Below are 10574 nucleotides of genomic sequence, written 5' to 3'. Positions count from 1 at the left end.
CAGATCAAAGACTCTCATTTTAGACCTGTTTCCTACCCTAGTGTTTTGCCCACTAATCCACACTGCCTGTCTCATGCTACTCATTAAAACACTTCACCACCAGCAATATAGCTTGAGTTCTTCCATTAAATCACCAAATAAAGTAATCAGCCTAATTCTCTCATTTTTTTCCCATAGTTCCTCCAAGGAGTTTGACATGGGGTGAGGCTTATCTCCCAGTATAATTTTTTTTTTTCAAATAAATCCTATAGAGTTCCATTCTGAATGAAGTACAATACTAGATCTGAACTCACGAAACTACATTTCATGGTTTTACTTGCATATATATGAGCCCCACTCTGGGATCCATGCTGACACCAGGACCAAGCAAATGACTCCAGAATTGGCCCAAAGTAGACCCAAGTTGGGTGTTGATATTTGCAATAGCCTAGCTGGGTGCTAAGCAGCCATCATTTTTCAGCTAATTTTCTCCTTTTGCCTCCTCCCTTGCTCCAGGTAGAGCATTATTCATTAAGAGTGCTGCAGAGCTCAGTAGAACTCATTCTCGCTGAGATAGCCTCTATGATCTTCTGAAGCCTTTAAAAGGGAATGAGCCTTGGCCTCCTTTTTATGGGCTACATTATGACCTGGCTTCAAAGTGTGAAAAGAGGTTCCAAGATTCCCTTTGTGCGGTGGAGTCTCTTAATTGCACTTTTAAACACAGTGTAATTTTTGTAATTAACATTATGGTTTCAGAGGGCAGAGAAGCCCGCACCGTGCTAATTACAAACCCACGTCTTCAGAGTTGCGGAATTTCCAAGGCCTCTGATATTGGGGTGGAAAGCAGTTTTTATGAAGGATTTCAAAGATCCTCTGTGGGCTGTGTTCTGAGTCATCATTAGCATTTGATAACATAAAGAAATTTTACAACATGTGACAGATTTTCTATGTGAAGGTTTTACCTGATAACTGGAAAATTTGCATAAAGAGTTTCATTAGGTCTCCTCTCACATTACTGAAAGAGTAAGAAGTATAGTGCACTCTTTCCCTAAGATTGTTCTTAGGAGCCAAGGAATTGGTGCTTTAGAATAAAATTTACAGTATATTATGAAGTGAAGTTGTAATAGTCTTCAATGATGTTGAAAATCAGAGGATACGTGGCTTTTAAGCAGAGGGAGAGAATATGTATCAGAATTACCGAGTAACTGAAATCCTTGCAGTAGAGGTATATTGTACTATTCTGTGCCATATAAAAGACTTAGTCCTGCTAGGCTGCAGAGTCAAGGTGAGAGCTTCATATATATATAACACCAAGCGACAATAATGTGTAATTTTTTCACTCAGTGAAGAGTCTGTTCACTGAGAAAAATTATCTTCCTCTTATTCCAGAGGCAAGTTTATCTTTCCTTTACTCTTCAATCCAAGCCATCAACTGAGTGGTGTGTACACATTTGTGTAAAGATCCTCCCATGTGTGCACACACGGGTGCACACCCTCACATATACACACACTTCCAAAGCTGCAGTGTGCATTCTATGCAGGGTGATCACAGCTTCTGCAAAGAGGGACTGGCCTTTCTTAGGCTGATACTGTCAGAAATTGTGCTGTGAGGTAGGAATGGAGTCCCAAGGCCATCCATTTGCTGAAATCCTTTCACTGAGCATGGATCAATTAAGCCAGTAATAGTGATAATTTGGGGAAAGCTTTCTGTCATGATGGGAACAAGAATTCATCATTATTCCATGCTGTCTTATTATTTCAACACCATACATATGCCGCTGGATGTATAGCAGTAGCTTGCGGCATTATCTCAGTGGGATGCATTTCCCTTCATGAGAGAGTCTTTTCCTTGGTGATTATGCAGATAATGCATAGCTTTGTAATGACATCATAAATAGAATCCAAAGTCCTAAGAAACAATTAGGGAAGTATATCAATACTTCCTTGTAATCATAACATCATCTGACTTCCAGTGGGATGCCAAGCTGGCTCCCCAAGTTCCATAATCACGTAGAAGCATTAATGGCTGCTTCACAATCCATCTTGGAGTCTCACAAATCCTGGCAGTGGAGACAAATTAATATGCATTTTAGCCCATTGTCAACAATAGAAATCACACAGGGGTTTTGATCACAGAACCTAGGGTAAGATCCAGGCAAATTAATCTATGCTGAAAAAAGCTGGACCCTGTGTATGCTGACCTCAGGCAAAATGAAGAGTGGACTAAAAAAATACAAAAGCCAATATTCCCTGAAAGTTAAACACCAACGAATCCTTGCAGACAATTGTGACATTTTCCTTTTGCAAAACTATTTCTGCAAGTGCGCTTTTAATTATTTTTCCTTGAGTTATTTTTCCCATGTAATATTTCCTTCCAGCCTAGCTTAATTCTTCTTAAAAATAAACATCCTTTTTTTGTTTTTGTTTTTTTCATGGGGGGAAAGGGCCACTTTCTCTAATTGGTTTAAGGCATGTCAGTCACCTCAGCCTGTAAGGGATGCAAAACAATACTCTAAGTGGACTTTTAAAACCACATGGTAGATTTTACAAGTTCTTTTCTCTCCTGCTGAGGGGAAAGCAGTATGAGGAGGATTCAATTATAGCTCTGGATTCCTTTTCCAATATTAGGAAAGGAACAAAACTCTTCTCTCCTAACTCTTGTAGTTCCCAACAAACAGAAATGGAAGTTTTAGATAAATGATCAAACTTACCTAGTATATAGCTTTTATTTTTGCAAAATATTTGCTTCCAGCAGAGTGTATCTTAATTCACAAATGCAGAAATCTGTCATTAAGATCTGACCCAGCTGCATGGCATTGTCAAATGCAATAACATATCTTTTAATAGTTTTATATCAAGTAAGGATATAACATATCATTAGTTTAAATGTATTTGCAAGCAATTACCCCCACCAGGATATTTGAGAATGCTCATGCAAAATTGATGAAATTCTGACATGCTTAAACATTGTTCATTTAGCTCAATTCCTTATGTATAGAAAAAATAGAATAAATAATTCTGCTGCCATTTGCAAACCACTGTTAGGCATTTTTATTCCACTCAGGGCTTCAGTGCTGCCTTTAAACCACAGCCTTTGGTGATCATTTGAAAAAAAATAGTTTTATATATGTTTAATTTTAAATAATGGACTAGATTTTTCATTCTCCTTATTATTGTTCAATGTAGTAATTTAAATATGGAGTAGATTTACTGCATGTCAGCTGCCTTTCTTTTACAAAATGGGATAAATTATTAAATGAGTAGAGGTTGTTTGACAACCAGTTTACCAGCACTACACAAAAGAAAGACCTTTGCCATTCAGCTGTCTTCGAAAAAGAATAAAGTATAAATCAATTAAGTCACTATGCTGTGGTTCAGAAATGCCATGCTATGGCACAGTTTTCCTTTGCCTCTCAGGTGACTTTGAGATAGTGTCACCCTCACATTTGCACGAACAGACTGATAGCTATCTCGAGATCCTCCAGCACCTTTCCTGGGTTTCTAAAACCTTCTTTGGCTGAAGCATGCCCTACCAAAACATGAGAGACAAACAATAGCCAACAGTTTCCTTTCTGATTTTTTTTTTTTTTTACTGTACTAGTGAATGTTATATACTAATGATTGATTAATATTTTTTCTGCTTTTGGATTTTGTATGCAATCTTTAATATGTTCACTGTGCCAAAGTAGAGAAATCTTGTGATGAACATCTCATCACCCTTTATGTAAGCCAGGTGAGAAATTGCATTTCAATGCCTTTCTATGCTATTCCTCAATACCATATTAGCATCTGTGTAATTAATAATACTTCGAGCTCTGTCAAAATGAAATCACTTTTATTCTTCCCCCAAAGAGTATCATTTATTAACTATGTATGATCCCCAAATACATTTTTCTTTACTAATGTCACTAGTATCTATACCTTCTGAAATATTAATCCATCTATCCAAAGCCATAAAGACTAGTCAAATTATTTTAAACAAATCTAATCACTGTGAAAAACAGTTAAACTGATTATTTGGAGAGTCATGTGATAGGTGCTTTTGGAAAACTATTTCTGAGTGGAGCACTGCTGCAGGGCATGCAACAGGAAGGACAGTAAAACAAATAGATAAAAGGGAAGGTATGGTGTCTTCTCTGAAGAAAATTAGAGTCTAGCTGAAGAGAGAAGACCAGTTGGTTCATACAACAATTATCGAGGCACGAAACTATATATAATTGAGCTAAGTGTCAGAATATAATTGTGGTAGGACGTTAGAGAAAGGATACATCAATAAAGGCTGGAAGTCTACATTTAGAAAAGCTTCATGGATGATGGGTCTCACACAATGAGTAAGATTTAGATGGATTTGGAAGAGGGAGGAGATTCTAGGTGAGATGGTCAAAATTCTTTGAATTCCAAAACATGTTTTTAAAATTTTTAAACAAAAGCATTTCTGGGAAGTGATAGGAAATTGAAAGAAGTGTATTGGATGATATCTATTCTGGGAGAACCCCAAAAAACATTAAGAAGGAAGCAGCACTTAAATGGGTTACATTAAGGGATACTGAGCCACTAATTCTTCTGGAGCAATGAACTGGCAGACATGAAGCATCAGTCTAGGATGTTGGCAGAAAGGCTAAATGGTGGGAAAAGAGGGAAGCAGGCCAGTTATTGGACTGTTATAGTAATCCAAGGATAAGTTGATAAATTCCTAGGATATAATGGGGAAATGGGAATGGAGTGGTTTCCCAGGCTGCTGATTAGCCAATAGAACACAGAGACTGATGGCTAAAGAGGCATCAAAATGTACTGGGAGGTACTGAATCAGGATATGTGAGAAATTAACTAATGATGCTGCCTACAGGCAGAGTGATAAAAGGGCTGTGTGTCCTAAAAGACATATCAGCAGAGGAAAGGAAAAAGAACAATAATTATTTTAACTTTTTGGCCACTTTGTCACCATACAACTTGGCAATCGTGCTGCTACATTCATTCTCACCCATAGCTAATGCTACAAAACATTCACTTTCACATCATTCTTCCTTGCTAAACTGCATAGAGACTCAGAATCCTTTTCACCATTGATTTCAGGGAAGCTATTACAAATTAATCAGAATTAGTATACAAATACACACACACCCCACTCTGTCCCTAATTTATAAAGAAAAGTAGAGGTACATATTAATGTAATATAATATTTAGAAAAAGATGAATGGAAAATCTCAGAAAAACCATTCACATTTGCACACACACACACATGCACACACACATTTTTTACCAACAAGGTCTCCATAGACCCAGAATGCTTAAAGATTGGGGAACATTCTTTAGTTAATTCAAGCCAATGAATGATATGCTGGGATACTTAATGACAAAGTCTATCAGAAAATGGTGACTGAAAGACAAAATCTTCTACCATCAATTTCCAGTAAAAATATAATTAAGAAAAAATGCAGATATATTTGCAGGTGGCCTCAAGAAGCAAGCAGCTGGAGGAAGACCTAAAGCCAGAGAGAAAAAGGTGAGTGGGGAAAATAGTGGGAGAAAGCTTCATTATTTGTCTTCAGGAGAGGAGACTATGAGGGAACTTAATAATAGCTTTCAAGAGTTGGAAGAATTATTCTGCAGGGAATGCTGACCAGCTGTTTTCCATCTTTATTGAGGGCAGAATAAAAGGAGATGCACTACACTGCAGGAGGAAGGATTTAATTTAGACATAGAAGAAGTGGCTTGATAATAAATGTTATTAGATGTTGGAATCAGTGTTAGAGGCAGCCCTGTTCTGTGGAGGGCTTGCGAGCAGGATTCACACCCTGATCCTCAGACGCAGCTGAGGGTGGGTACCACTTGAAAAGCAGTAGTTTAGGCCCACTGAGCTCCCTTGTTCTCTTCCAGCTCCAGTATCTAATATTTTACCCCATCCACCCAGGTCTACCAGGTCAGTTAGAGCCATTCCAAGGAACAAAGAGAAAGTGGACTATTCCCCAGCATGCAAACTTTCAACCATGTTTAACAAGGTGCCAGGAAAAACAAACAGCTTGACCATAGATTCCCAAGCCTCCTGCCTTGTTAAATTCAGTTTATGGTTTACAGAAAAGTGCTCTGTCTTAATTTGCTTCTTTCCTATAAATGAAATGGGGTACATTTAATATTCCTAGGGGGCTGGTACATTGGCCAAGTTCATGCTGCATATGGATTTAAAAGAAAATGGGTTCTTTTTTTTGCCAAACAGGGGTACCCACATTGAGAATCCCTAAAGAGAGAGAAGGTAGAACCCTAGGCCCTCATAACTGATAGACACTAAAATTACTGACGTGTATCTAATCTGTGTTTTTCCCCTCTTGTGCTATTGTTGTTGTTATTGTTATTGTACTTGTTGCCCTTCCTTATAAAAATAGATGTACGGGATAGCACTGCATTAATGGAACATCAAATTTGTAAATATGTATTACTTTTTACCCTGTTTTTCCCTAGGTAGTCAACGTTGGTGAAAGTTTATAATAATATTTAAAGGTAAGTAACTAAAAGATTCTGGTATTCCTTAATCTCATACCTTGCAATTACTGATACCTAATAAATATATGTTAAATAAATGACCAGGAATTCTCTTTTTCATTCCCACACAGTCCATATGAAAGCTATCCACAGGAAAACCCCCTCAGTAACTACTTTGCTCTCCTTGTAAAATGAGTCATCAGCCCTGCCAACATCTGAACTATTTCCCTTTCCCCAGTGAAGAATCAGATGTCCCCAAGGGCGGAGGGAACACCCCACATGTGCTGTGCAGAGCCGGACATGTCCTTCACTCCCCTTGAATGCTGATGTGCTTTGTCGACAGTAACTGGGCCCTCTTCTTCTCCATATTCCTGAGACTGTTTTACATAATGCTTTGGGCATAACGGACTCCACAACTATCTGCCAAAAACTAAACAGAATACACAGAACAAAAGGAATGAGACATAGTAATCAAAGCCATGGACTCTGGAACTAGACTGCCTTGATTCAAATTCCAGCCCTGCCATTTATTGATTGTGTGGTTTTAGGCAAAATAGTAGTAACCTCTTCGTGTCTCACTTCTTCATCTATTAAATGGGGATTATGATAGTGCCTACTTCATTGGGTTGCTGTAAAAAAATAACTACATTAATATCTATGAAGCACTAGAACAGTGTCTGACAGGTAGTAAGCACCAAATAAATCACACATAAAAAGACACTGGGCTACTCGGGAGGCTGAGGCATGAGAATCTCTTGAACCCGGGAGGCAGAGGTTGCAGCAAGCCGAGATCGCGCCACTGCACTACAGCCTGGGTAACAGAGTGAGACTCTGTCTTAAAAAATAATAATAATAAAAGGAAAGACACTGGGCCTCTGAATATGCTTCCTGGTATTGTAGCCCAGATCTACTAGCTGGTTAAAGCGTTTGGCAGCTCTGCTTAACATTACTGGTCTCCAAACTACCAGAAAGACAATGAGCATAATGACAGTAAACTCCATGCAGGGTCATAAATAGTGTGAAAGCTTTGGAAGCTGACACTAGAAACAAGGACAGAAAGGAAAACAATGGCTTCATTGAATAAAATTGAAAAGATGAGCCAAAATGATCAACCCAACCCTGTCATTACTGAATGTCTACAGATCTACTTGAAATTAGAGTCAGCATCTTCCATTTCCCCAATGAGAGGGACATGTTATTACTGTTGATTGGCACTGATTTAAGTGGGACACCTATGTGGCAGGTCCAAAAGCAACCACAGCACCAGCTCTTAGATCTGGTTTTGACATGTACATTGCAGGAATGAAAATTAAATGGAACATGGACTTCCATTTATTCTTCTGGTACAAACACGGTCCTCTTTCTCATTGAGCTTAAAACCTCTCCTCGGCCGAGCACGGTGGCTCAAGCCTGTAATCCCAGCACTTTGGGAGGCTGAGACGGGCGGATCACAAGGTCAGGAGATCGAGAACATCCTGGCTAACCCGGTGAAACCCCATCTCTACTAAAAAACACAAAAAACTAGCTGGGCAAGGTGGTGAACGTCTGTAGTCCCAGCTACTCGGGAGGCTGAGGCAGGAGAATGGCGTGAACCCGGGAGGCGGAGCTTGCAGTGAGCTGAGATCCGGCCATTGCACTCCAGCCTGGGCGACAGAGTGAGACTCCGTCTCAAAAAAAAAAAAACCAAAAAACCCTCTCCTTGTGTGACTCAACAGTAAAGGTAGTGTAGCCCTACACATCCACTGGATTGGAATAGAGAGGGAATAAAACAAAGGGTTCAAATCTTTGCTTCTAGATCCGTGAAGCAACATGGTAGCTGTTCTCAGACACCAAATACAAACAGGTCTAATTCCAAAGAATAACAACATGTAGACTTTCTGAATCTTGAAGGCAGGAATTTTTGCCCCATTCTGAATTACTGCCTGTTTATTAAAGAATATTGCGATGGAAATATATTTTTCAGATAATATGTTGAAGTGCATTCAACCTATGTTGTATTCCTGCTACACGTTATGCATAGTGTTAGGTTTGTATTAGATGTAGTTCACAAATACAATATGTAGTTCCAGTCTTCAAAAAATGAATAAGCAAGTTGGGAAAGCAATACTTACACAAATAAAAATAATAAAATAATCTAAAATAGTTTATGGTAATAAAATGTTAAATTTTGTGGTTCAGGCATAAAGAAACTTTTAGAGAATTGAGTTCCACATGGGCCAGAATAGTAAAAGGAGAAATAGTAGCCACCAGGTGTGAAAGGGCCTTTAAGGAATGGCTGATGTGTGGACTGGAAAATGGGAAAAGTGTAAGCAAAATGCTCAGCGATGAAAGTGATAATGGTATAAGAGAGGAACAGATCTGATCACTTTTACTTCTGACCAATCAACTCTGAGGTCTTCCTCCTTAGAAAATGCCTGGTAACCCAAAAGCTTCCAGGACTTTGAGACCCTAAGAGGGTAAGTTCAAACAGACAGGCAAGTTTTTTCAAGGTTAGAGAAAACATCTACTGACCTCAAGCTTCCATACCAGAGGCTTCTCAGGAAAGAAAGCACAAAAAGGGTCAACCAACCAGTCCTGATTGTACAAACTCTCCCAACTCTGCCTTAAAGTATTGCTTCAAGATAAAAGGTTAAATGAGGTTTGAGTGCAGTGTAATAAACCCTCACTGTTCATAAAACTCTGAGTGATAAATGTATGTATGGTTACTGTATAAAAATATTGGGGTCAAATGCCAAAGATCTCTGAGGCTAAGGGTTTTTTTTTTTTTCTTTTGCACGGATAGGTGAAGGGCCCCAAATCGTCAAATATCAAGAAAATGGCAGCTTGTCAGTCAAAGACACAATCTGCTCCAGCTCACCAGAGAAGCCCATTCCCAAACTTCACTCAGCCAGACATTATAAGCATTCTAGCTGTGATATACAGCACACTATGGCATGTAATTTGTTTGGTTCCAAGAGACTAAGAGAAGGGTTTGGAAGGTTCACTGCATTCTAAAAGAGATATGCCTGGCTACAGGTTTTCACATTTGTAAATAAAAAAAACACCCTATTCCTCAATAACAGAACATCCAAGGGACAGTCATGAGTTGGTATCCATAGAATAACTAAAAAGATTTCAACCACTGCAGTACATACTAGTGTCCACCAGTAAAACAAGGAGGTACTGGCACTGAGTTCCATAGAGAAAGGCAAGGCTCTGCTTAAGAGTAACTTTGGCCTATGGCATAATTTGTGCCATATGTTTTTAAACAGTAAAACTTGGACTCCTGCAGCAGTGAAGGAGTTTGTGTAAAAGTATCATGGGACTCATCATTTCTGCACAATGAAGAACCCATTTTTACTTTAGGCTCAACCTAGAATTTGTCCTGCTAGTAAAAGAAAAAAACAAGCAAACAAAAAAACACCTTGAATCACATAAATCATCTCCTTCTTTGTACCATGGGGCTGAGCACAGTAGAGAAGATTAAGGAAATCAAAACCTATGGATACAAGGGAAAAGGAGAAGAGAGTACCTTCTAGTAATTAACTGCATGGAATTTGTAGAACATATTTAATAAAAGCAAGGGCCTTTTAAGAAAATCTGTTGACATGGACTTTTATTTGAAATCAAAATTTTGAGTCATTGCTGTTTTAGAGATTAAGAATTCCTCGCATTTAGGAATAAGGGTTTTACTAAGAGGAAGTGAAAAATCAGCTTTCACTTTTGAGCAACTATTATGGACTAGATATTGGGTCAAGCAGTTCACAAACACCACGTACATTTAGTCTTCACAGCAGCCTGTGAGCATTTTACCTTATTTCTCAACTGGGGAAACAGGCTGAAAGAGATTTAATATCTTGTCCAAGTTTAGACAGTTTGTAAGCATCTATAGTAGAATTCTAGAGAACATTGTCGGACTCCAAAGCCGATTATGTTCCTAATCACAATTTGCATCACTTCGACAGAGGGGGTGTATTAGTAGCTGTTTACTATAATCAACCCCACCAGCCTGGCATGGAATACGTAGCATGGGAAGAACCCAAATGATGAAAGAGGAGAAATCTGAACCATAGTGGAAAAAAGAGAAAATCCCTTAGCTTCCATTGGCTACAGTTTTCCTTAAATCCTTGGAGATAGAT

The sequence above is a fragment of the Macaca thibetana genome, chromosome 13 (genome assembly GCF_024542745.1).
Source record: "Macaca thibetana thibetana isolate TM-01 chromosome 13, ASM2454274v1, whole genome shotgun sequence".
In the NCBI taxonomy this organism is placed as follows: domain Eukaryota; kingdom Metazoa; phylum Chordata; class Mammalia; order Primates; family Cercopithecidae; genus Macaca; species Macaca thibetana.
Note: the sequence above shows the minus strand (reverse complement) of the source record.